Below are 11,671 nucleotides of genomic sequence, written 5' to 3' on the forward strand. Positions count from 1 at the left end.
TCTCTCTCTCTCTCTCTCTCTCTCTCTCTCTCTCTCTCTCTCTCTCTCTCTCTCTCTCTCTCTCTCTCCTTTTCTCTGACTCTCCTTCCGACGATCTCTTTCTCTTTCTGTGCTTCTTTCATTCCCTGTCTCTTGATTTCTCTCTCCATTTCTCTGGGTCTCTATCTCCTTTCCCTTTTCTGGGCATCTCAATCTCTCTGTCTCTTTTGCTCTCTGACTCATTCAGACTCTCTCTGTGTGAGTGTTTGTGTCTCCAATTGTTTCAATCTCTACACTGATGTTTCCATGAATCTGTTTCTGGCTTTCACTCTCTCTTCCTCTCTCTGTGTTTCCTTCCTATTTTTCGCCCTCTCTTTCCTTAGGTCTCTAAAATCCCTATCGCTGTCTTTTTCCCCCTCCGTTTTTCCTCTCTACCATTTCTCTTCCTCTTCCTGTCTCAGTCTCATTCTGCTTCTCTCCTTTCATCCAACTGTCTCTCACATCTCTTCTCTTTTACATCCTCTCTCACTCACTCCATCATATATATTTATTCATTTCTCTTCTTTCCTACTCTCTGTTCTCCATCACTTTCTAGCTATATCTATTCCTATTTCTCAGTCTCTCTCTCTCCCTCTTCCCATGTCTTTCTTTTTCTTCCATCTCTCCCTCACTTCCTCTCTCTCACTGTAACTCTCTGACTCTTTCTTTCTCTCTTTGCCTCATTATCTTTCTCTGTGTGTCTCCTTATGCTTCCCCTTCTTTCCCTCTCATTCCTTCTGTCTCCCTCGCCTCTAATTTTGTCACTCTATCTCTCTTTCTGTCTGTTTCTCTAATTTTGTCTGAGTCATTGTTTATGTCTCTCTTCTGTCCATGACTCTCCTCTTACTTATCTCCCTATCTCTGTACCTCTGTCTGTGTCCCTGTCTTTCCAATGCCTGTCATTCTATATCTCTCTCCCTTTCTTTTTCTTTTTTCACATCTCTTACTTTGTTCTCCTTCTCTCTGTTTCTCCCTATATCTCTCTCACTCCCCTTCTCTCATTCTTTTATCTTCTTCTTCTCTCTCTCTATCCCTCACTGACTCATTTATAAGTCTCTTTGACTGTGTCTCATTTTCTACCTTCTTCTCTCCTTTTCTGTGTCTCCTTCCCTCTGTCTCTTTCCCTCTATCTCTATTTCTCTGCCTCCCTCTCTGTGTCTTATCTGTCTCCTTGGACTTTGTCTTTCTCTTTAAAAATACACATACATTGCTGCATCTCACCTTCATTCTCTCTCTGCCTCTTTTCCTCTCTATTGCTCTCTCCATCTTTGTGATCTCTGGCTTTGTTTTTCTATATCTCTTCCTATGTTTCTTAAATCTCTAATCACTCTCTCTGCCTCCCTTTCTTTGACTTGGTCTGTATCTCTCCTTCCTCTTCTGTCTATCTCTCCTTTCCATCTGTCTCTGACTCTGTCTGTCTTCCTTTCCCTCTCTTTCTCTCTCGCACTCCTTCTCTGTCCATCTTTAGATCTCTCTCCATTTCTCCTATGTCTCTGTATTTGTCTCCCTCTCTCCATTTCTCTTTTCCTCCATCTCTGTCTGTTTCCCACTCCCTGATGGTCTCTGTCTCATTCTACCCTTATTTCTCTCTTTTCTGTCTCTGAGTGTTTCTGTCTCTCCTCCCTCCCTTTCTCTTTCTCTCTGTCTCTAAGTCTGTCTGTATCTCTCTCTGACTCCATCTCTGATTCCTTATCTCTACAACTTTCCTTCCCTTTTCCCCTCTTGCTCTCCTCTCTTTACACCCCCCCTTCATTCTTTCTTCCTTTCCCCCTCTGTCTCTTTCTTATTTCCTTCCTCTCCCTTCCTTTCTCTTTTTTTCTTACACTTTCATTCACTTCTCTTTATCTCTCTTTTTCTCCCAACACTATTTTTTCTCAGTCAAGTTTAATGAGGAACCCTGTACTCAATTTATACTGTTAGAGGGGAAAATCAATTGCACCTAAATGATCTGCAAAAGGAAAGAAATCACCTGAGTCTCCCTGGATATGGGAAATGCTGAAAAGAGTCCCATTAATACAATTGATTGCTTTAAACAATATTGCCCCTCTTCCCCAAGATGAATATGATTACCTTCACAGATGATTTTCCTTCCTACAGCAAAAACAAAGAGAAAGAGCCAATGAGAGAGGCAGAGACAGGGAAATAGGAAGAGAGCAAGATGTTGGATAGAGAGAGAAGGAGAGGAAGAAGAGGTGAACATAGGGGAAAAATCAGAGAGTGAGTCAGAGAGAGATACACACTGACATAGAGATGGAGAGAAAGAGAAAGAGAGGGAGGGAGAGACAAAAAATCCGAGGCAGGAAGAAGAAAAATAAAAATAAAAGTTAAATGAGGCAGAGACAGACATTGAGTCGGATACAGACAAAGATAGATGGAGAGAAAGAAAAATAGAGAGGGAGGAAGAGGGAGAGAAAAGGAGAGTGAGGCACCAAGAGAGAGAAGCAAACAGATTCAGAGAGACAAGAGAAATATATAGAGAGATCTAAAGAGGGTCAGAGCACTGTGGGATAGAAAGAGAGGTAAAAGAAGACAGACAGAGACAAAAGGAAAAGAGAGATAGAGAGAGAAGGAGGGAGAGACACAAACTAAGTCAGAGAAAGAGAGGCAGAGAGAGTAATTAGAGATTTAGAAAACAGGGAGATATGTAGAAAAACAAACTGAGACATCACAAAGATGGAGAGAGAAACAGACAGAGTCAGAGGGAGAGTGAAGGTGAGATTCAGAGACGTGTGTGTGTGTGTGTGTGTGTGTGTGTGTGTGTGTGTGTGTGTGTGTGTGTGTGTGTGTGTGCATGTAAAGAGAAAGATGAAGCCCAGGGAGACAGACAACACACAGAGAGGGAGGTAGAGAAATAAAGAAAGAGGGAAAGAGACATAGAGGGATGGAGACACAGAAAAGGATAGAAAAATATATAGAGAGAATGAGACACAGTCAAAGACACATATAGATGAGTTAGTGAGAGACACAGATCAAGAGACATAATGATAGAGGGAGAGGAAGGCAAAAGAACAAGAGAAGGAGAGTGAGGAGGTACAGGAAGAGACAGAGAGGAAGAGAACAAAGTGAGATATGTGAGCCATAGAAAAAGAAAGGGGGGGAGAGAGAGATAGAATGATATTCATAGGAAAGACAGGGAGACAGACAGAGGTGCAGAGAGGGAGATAGTCAAGAGGAGAGACACGGACAAAGGAGAGATGTAAAGAAAGACGCAGACAAAATCAGAGAAACTGACGGAAAGAGAGATAGAGTGACAAATTGAGAGGTGAAGGAGACAGAAGGAATGAGAGAGAAAGAAGGGGAAGAATAGACATAAAGAGACACACAGAGAAGGATAATGAGGCAAAGAGAAAAAGAAAGTCAGAGAGATACAGTGAGAGAGAAAGAGAAAGTTAGGGAGAGACAGAAGAAACAGAATGAAAGACATCAGAATAGGGAGAGAGAGACCAAGTGAGGCAGCTATAGACAGAAAGCAATGAAGAATGGAGAGTTGGAAAGAAAAGAAATGAAATATATATATATATATATATATATATATATATATATCAGAGAGAGTGAGAGAGGATATGAAAGAGGTGAGATGTGAGGCATTTGGAAGAAGGAAGAGAGGCAGAATGACAGAGAGACAGGGAGAGGAAGAGAAATGGCAGAGAGGAGAAAGGGAGTGGGAGAGAAAGACAATGATAGGGATTTGACAGACGTAAGGACAGGGTAAAAATAGGAAGGAAATACAGAGAGAGGAAGAGAGAGAGAGAGAGAATGGCAGACATGGATTCAGAGGAATGTCAATGTAGAGACTGAAACAAATAGAGACACAGAGAGACTCCTGGACCACTGCATTGCTGAGAAAAACTACGACATTCATACTTGTTTATCACAAAAATATTGCTGTCACTATGTTAAATTTTCTTCTGATTCATCTCAATTCACTTTATATCAGTTCAGGTAAGCCTGCCCAAATTTTTCTCACATCATTCTACTCAATTTCTTATAGCACAATTATATTCCATCATAATCATGAGCCACATCTTGTTTGGTTTTTCCCCAATTGATGGGTATTCCTCATAATTTTCCATTCTTTCTTCCCATAAAAATCTGGGGATGATTGTTTTTGTACAAATATGTCCTTTTGCGTTTTTAATAAATCTCTTTGAGACAGAGACCTAGTAGTGGTATTTCTACAACAAAGGATATGCCCAGTTTGAGAGCCCTTTGGACATAGTTTCAAATTGTTCTCCATAATACTTGCACCAGAGAACAACCTCAGCAACAAAGCATCAGTTTCTCAATTTTCCCACATCCCCGTGAAAGATTTGTCATTTTTGTTTTCTGTCATATTGGCTAATCTGAGAGTTGTGAGGTGATACTTTACAGATGTTCAATTAGGGTTTCTGTAATCAAGAGTGATGTAGCATACTTATTCATGTGATGATACCTTTGTTTTCTTTAGGTAGATACTATTTCTATCCTGATGAAAGATGAGGAAAATAAAGTAGTCAGGGGCTGAAGTGAACTGCTTTGTATCTCAAAGCATATATATGAGACCACATTTGGACTCAATAGTAGCATGAATTCAAGTTCAGTGCTCTCTTCAGTGCACCATCCAGCTATCTCCAGGATATTCATTTTGAGATGTCCAAGACATTTGGAAGTTTGATATTAGATGTCACTGGAGAGGTTATATAAGTATAAGTAGATATGAGGATCCTTAGCAAAGAGAAGTGAATTGAATCTAAGAGAGTAGATGATATCATCGTAGGAAATATTATAGAAGGAGAGGAGTAGAAGGTTCAAGACAGAGCCCTGTGGGACACTGATTGTTACTGAGGCTGACCTCAATGAAGGTCTTACAAAGAATACTTTGAGAAGACATGGACAAATAAGTAAGAAGAGAACCAGGAGAAAGAAGTGTCATGAAAATTGAGACAGAAGTGTGTATCAAAAAGAGGTGGGTGATTTAAAATGTCAAAGGGATGAGAGGTCAAGAAGGATGAGGAATGAGAAAAGGCCAATTGATGTGACAATTAAAATATGCTTATTCCAGTGGAAATGTGCATTGGCAAATGGGTTGGGGGTAGGGGAGGTGGAAGGAAGAGTAAGAACATGAATCATGTAACCATAGAAAAATTTTCTGAAAATAAAAATTAAAAATAATAAAAATAGGGGGCAGCTGGGTAGCTCAGTGGATTGAGAGCCAGGCCTAGAGGCGGGAGGTCCTAGGTTCAAATCTGAACTCAGACACTTCCCAGTTGTGTGACCCTGGGCAAGTCACTTGACCCCCATTGCCTACCCTTACCACTCTTCCACCTATAAGTCAATACACAGAAGTTAAGGGTTTAAAATTAAAAAAAAAAACCTTCTCCTTTAAAAAAAGAAAAAAAATAATAAAAATAAAAATAAATAAAATATGGTTAGTAACATCAAAAAGAGAATTTTTCATTGAATCATGCAGTGAAAAGAAGACTAAAAACTTAGGAGGAGTAGAATAGGGAAGAAGGGAAAAACATCTTTCAGCAGCTACTCCATGTCCCATGTGCCAGTTAGCTCATTCTTTGTTTTTTTTTGAAACCGTAATCTTCTGTCTCAGAATCAAGAATGTGGAGTAGTTCCAAAGAAGAAGAGGGGTAAGGGCTAAGAAATTGGGGTTATAACAGACTTGCCTGGGAAGTGTCTGAAGCCATATTGGAACCCAGAATCTCCTGCCTCCACACCTGGCTGCCAAAACCCTCAATACTTTCTTACAGGCCCTCCCTCGAGGAGACACTCAAAGGGTCAGGTGAGAAACATTTTGGGACCTAGCAGAACCCAGAGCCTCATCTTGACCTTTTATAACATGACATTTTCAAGGGTTGTTTCCACCCAATTGCTGAGCACTTCCCCTATCTGCCTGGAGCCCCTCAACCTAAGGCTCTTCCCCTTTTGGACCCTCATTTTTTCCTCTTTGAAACAAGGATATGTGGTCTTGAAGCTCCTTTTTCACTGGGAGCATTTAACTCTGTGATTTAATATTCAAAGGGAAAGGAATCTTCCTGATGGACAAGGGGTAGGAGTTACTGAGACCTTCCTGGAGGAGGTAACATTGGACATGGGCTTCCATGGAGGATTTGGTGAGGTACAGATGGATTGGGGAGACAGCATGAGCAAAGGTACACACAGTGTGTTCAAGGCAAACCTGTGCTGGAAGACTAGGGATGAAGGGAGCTCTGGTGACAAAGAGGACAGAAGATTCTCTCTTCAGTCACAGAGGGAACTGAGTTTAATTCATTCTTTTTTTTCTTTTTCTTTTTTTTTAACCCTTGTACTTTGATGTATTGTCTCATAGGTGGAAGATTGGTAAGGGTGGGCAGTGGGGGTCAAGTGACTTGCCCAGGGTCACACAGCTGGGAAGTGGCTGAGGCCGAGTTTGAACCTAGGACCTCCTGTCTCTAGGCCTGACTCTCACTCCACTGAGCTACCCAGCTGCCCCTGGGTTTAATTCAATACCTTAACCAATGTCCAGTTTGGAAATTACAGTGCCAAGGGGGGCAAGCTTCACCTGGCTGAGAGTGAGGTTTGTTTGGGCCCTATTGCCACAGCAACAAGGGAATGTTTGGTAACAAAGCCAGTGACCTCACAGAAGCAGATCTTAAATCCCAACATCTTGAAGCTCACAGTAAACCAGAGTCAAGTAAGAACTCCGAGGAGGAGGAAGAGCATAATTGGATCCTGCCTTGGAGGAGCTCTGACTAATACAAAACTAATGTCCTGGTGTGTGTCCTCTTTAGACCCCATCCAAAATTTTAGGGAGGGTGTCAGAGGGGAGGTCCGCTGAGGAAAGGAGCCAATTTAGCCTCCACTCAGCTTTATGTAACTTTTATTTTATTTTACTTAAATTTTTAATTCTTTTTTTCTTTTTTAGGTAATTTTTTCCATGGTTAAATGATTCATGTTTTTGCTCTCTCTCTCACTACCCCCCAAACCACAGTAGCCAACGCGCATTTCCACTGGTTTGTTCATGTGTCATTGATCAAGACATCTTTCCATATTATTGACAATTGTTCTAAGGTGGTCATTAAGAATCTACATCCAAATTGTGTCCATAACAACCCATGTATTAAAACAATTGTTTTTCTTCTATGTTTGCACTCCTCTAGTTGGTCCTCTGAATGTGGGTAGTGTTCTGTCTCATAAGTCCCTCAGAGTTGCCCTGGCTCATTTCCTTGCTGCTAGTAAAGAAATCCACTACATTTGATTTTACCACAGTGTATCCATCTCTGTCTACATGCTCTCTTGTTTCTGCTCCTTTCACATTGCATCAATTCCTGGAGGTCATTTCAGTTCACATAGAATTCCTCAAATTTATTATTCCATTAAGCACAATTCCATCACCAGCATATACCACAATTTGTTCAGCCATTCCCCAATTGATAGGCATCCCCTCATTTTCCAGTTTTTTGCCACCACAAAAAGTGTGGCTATAAATATTTTGTACATGTCTTTTTCCTTATCATCTCTTTGGTGTACAAACCAGCAATGGCATGGCTGGATGAAAGGGCAAGCATTCTTTTAGCACTTTTGGGGCACAGTTCCATGTTGTCATCCAGAATTGTTGGATCAATTCACAACTCCAGCAGCAGTGCATTAATGTCTCAATTTTGCCACATCCCCTTCACCATTCATTACTCTCCCCTGCTGTAATTTAAGTTTAGCTGCTGGGTGTGAGGTGATTCCTCAGAGTTGTTTTGATTACCATTTCTCTAATTATTAGAGATTTAGAACACTTTCTCATGTGCTTATTGATAGTTTTGATTTCATTATCAGAAAATTGCTTATTATTCATGTCCCTTGCCCATTTATAGATTGGTGAATAGTTTGATTTTTTTGTACAATTGATTTAGCTCCTCATATATTTGAGTAATCAGACCTTTGTCAGAGTTTTTTGTTATAAAGATTTTTCCCCAGTTTGTTGTTTCCCTTTTGATTTTGGTTGCATTGTTTTGGTTCATACAAAACCTTTTTAATTTAATGTAATCAAAATTATTTATTTACTATTTTTAAATTTTTTATAACTATTGTTTGATTTTAAACCTTTCCTTTCCCAGAGACCTGAGAAATATACTGTTCTGTGTTCACCTAATTTTCTTAGAGCCTCCTACTTTATATTCAATTCATTCACCTACTCTGAATTTATCTTTGTGTAGCATGTGAGATGTTGATGTAAACAGTACCTCTCCCATATTGGTTTATGACTTTCCCAGTAGTTTTTTTCAAATAGTGGATTTTTGTCCCAAAATTGGGCTGTTTAGGTTTATCATAGACTGTCTTGTTGAGGTCTCTTACCCAAATCTATTCCACTGATCTTCCCTTCTCTCTCTTAGCCAGAACCATATTGTTTTGATAATCACTGTTTTATATTATAGTTTAATATCTGGGACTGCAAGGCCACCTTCTTTTTTTTCATTATCTCCCTTGATATTCTTGGTCTTTAGTTCTTCCAAATGAACTTTGTTATAGTTTTTTCTAATTCAGTGAAAAAGATTTTTCGTAGTTTGATAAGTATGGCACTAAATAAGTAAATTAATTACTGTAGAAGGTCATTTTTATAATGTTACCTCATCCTACCCATGAGCAATCAATGTTTTCCTAATTGTTTATATATTGATTTAATTGTTTGGAAAGTGTTTTGTAGTTGTGTTGTATAATTCCTGTGTTTGTTTTGATAGATAGATGCATAAATATTTTATATTTTCTAGGGTGATTTTAAATGTTTCTCTTTCAAACTCTTGCTGCTGATGATTCATGTGTGTTTATTTTGTATACTGCAACTTTGGTAAAGTTGTTGATTATTTATATTAACTTTTTAGTTGATTGTCTAGGATTTTTTAAGTAGACCATCATATCATTTGAAAAGAGTGATAGCTTAGTCTCCTCCTTCCCTACTTTAATACCTTCAATTTCTTTTTCTTCTCTATTTACTACTGCTAGTGTTTCTAGTATAATGTTAAATAATAGAGGTGATAATGGGCATTCTTGTTTCTCTCCTGATGTTATTGGAAAGGCTTCCAATTTATCCCAGTTGCACATGATGTTTGTTGATGGTTTTAAACATGTACTGTTTATTCTTTTTAGGAAAGGTCCTTCTATTCCTATACTTTCTGGTGTTTTCAATAGGAATGGGCGTTGTATTTTTTCTAAGGCTTTTTCAGCATCTATTGAGATAAACATTTGATTTTTGTTTTTTAACTTGTTGATATAGTCAATTATGTGGATGGTTTTCCTAATGTTGAACCATCCTTGCATTCCTGGTATAAATACCACCTGATCATGATGGATAACCTTCTTGATCACTTGCTTGGGTCTTTTTGCTAGAATTCTATTTAAGATTTTTGCATCTATATTCATTAGGGAGATTGGTCTGTAGTATTATATCTCTGTTTTTGATCTATCTGGCTTTGGAATCAATAACATACTTGTGTCATAAAAGGAATTTGGTAGAACTCCTTCTTTGCTTATTATATCAAATAATTTGTATAGTACTGGGATTAGTTGTTCTTAGAATATCTGATATAATTCACTTGTGAATCCATTAGGCCTTAGCGATTTTTTCTTAGGGATTACTTTGATGGCTTGTTCAAATTCTTTTTCTGATATTGTATTATTTAAGTATTCTATTTCTTCTGCTATGAATCTAGACAATTTATATTTTTCTAAATATTCATCCATATCACCTAAATTGCTATATTTATTGCCCTATAATTGGGCAAAATACTTTTTAAATGATTGCCTCAATTTCTCCTTCAATTTTAAGAATTTCTAATTTAGTTTTCATCTGGGGATGTTTAATTTGTTCATTTTCTAGTTTGTTTTTTTTTTTAAGTTGCATGCACAATTAATTAATCTCTGCCCTCCCTAATTTGTTAATATATCCATTCAGTGATATAAATTTTCCCCTTAGAACTTCTTTGGCTGCATCTCATGGGATTTGGTAAGAAGTCACATCATTGTTATTGTCTTCAATGAAAGTATTAATTGTTTCTATAATTTGTTCTTTCACTAACTTATTTTGGAGAATCATATTATTTATTTCCAATTAGTTTTTCATTTGTGTCTCTATGTATTCTTACTAATAACTATTTTTATTACATTATGATCTGATAAGGTTGCATTTATTATTTCTGCTTTTTTACATTTGTTTCCTATGTTTCTATGCCCTAGAACATGATCTGTCTTTGTGAAAGTTCCATGTGCTGCTGAAAAGAAGGTGTATTTCTTTTTGTCCCCATTTATTTTTCTTCATTTATCTATTAACAAATTTCTCTAGGATTCCATTCACCTCTCACATCTCTTTTCTTATTTAATTTTGGTTTGATTTATCTAGTTCTTATACAGGGAGATTGAGGTCCCCCACTAGTATAGTGTTATAAAATAAGAGATAGATGGTATCTTTATACTCCTAATAGGCTAGTTATTATATTGTGGTTATTAATCTGAGGAAATTGTGTCTGGGTTCCCTTGGTGGCTGATGCAGGGACACCCGGGTCGTGCCACTCAGCTGGATGTTATAATAAATGCCCTTCTTTATAACAGTGCCCAGGCAGTATGTTTGTACTGTCCAGAATAACAATGAAAATGAGATTATTTTGTATAAGAAATACCTAAGATTAGAATGTACTGCAGACTCTTCTAAAATAAGGTACTCTCTTTTGGTGATAAACAAAATATATTTGTGAGTAAAATTATAGTACAAGTAAAGACAGTTTCTGCAAATTGTTCAACAAGCTTTCCAGCTCTAGGATCAAGGATAAATCTAGACAGGGTTCAAACCATGATGAACATGGTTGGATTTCAACAGTGAATTTGTATTCCTTTTGGAGAACAACTTCAGTATATCTTGGGAAAGAAAGACCGAGCTGTTTTTGGAAATAAACATATGTTTGATGGGTTGCACAAGTCAACAACTTCAGGAGTATTAAATAAGTCATCCACTTCAACTTTTTCTATTGTCAACTGGAGCAGTCACAGAAGATATAAAAGCTTATATGGACAAAAACACAGAACTTTCTGCTGGAGAAAGTATAGGAAATATTCAATATCCTGAAGAGAATAAAGTAATACATCAAAACAAGATTCTTCCTGAAAATGATCTTAAATTTTTAATATCCTCTTGGTTGCAAAAGAAAGCAAATGATACCTCAAATACACCTAGTTCTGAGCTGCTTCCTTTTCTTCAAAACCTGTGTAGTCAAGTAAACCTTCTCTGAGTCAGAGACAAGAATAAGCCTCAGAGAAACAATACAAAGCTAAGTAAAAGTGTTGTAAGCATTGGATTGGAACAGTAGCCTGTTTCTTCCTACTTGGAAAAGATAGTTTCTAAAAATATGGTTCTTTGTAATATGTTTCTTTATAAACTAGCTATTGGCTGCAAAGTGGTTTACCAAACTGTTTGTGATACCTAATTATCCAGAAGATGTAAGTACTCCCAATTCCCTTTACTCTTGGGAGAAAGCAGCTAGTGTGTTTTCTCTGGGTGGAGCTGACACTGAGATGTGTATCTTCTCCCAGGGCAGTTGGTACTTAGCACAGTGCTTTCCTCATGGGATATGGTTCCCAGATTCCTAGAGCCTTTGGTTTCAAATGGTGTTTTAACCTTTGGCTCTATGTAATGGTTAAATATTTG

At 37.9% G+C, this 11,671-nt stretch overlaps 1 pseudogene; it reads left to right on the plus strand.

Moving 5' to 3' along the window:
• Positions 1-11,450, plus strand: part of LOC123253821 — a 92,949-nt pseudogene extending 81,499 nt beyond the window's left edge.
• Positions 11,451-11,671: the final 221 nt, after the last annotated feature.

This window comes from Gracilinanus agilis, chromosome X, assembly GCF_016433145.1.
Source record: "Gracilinanus agilis isolate LMUSP501 chromosome X, AgileGrace, whole genome shotgun sequence".
NCBI classification, from domain to species: Eukaryota; Metazoa; Chordata; class Mammalia; order Didelphimorphia; family Didelphidae; genus Gracilinanus; species Gracilinanus agilis.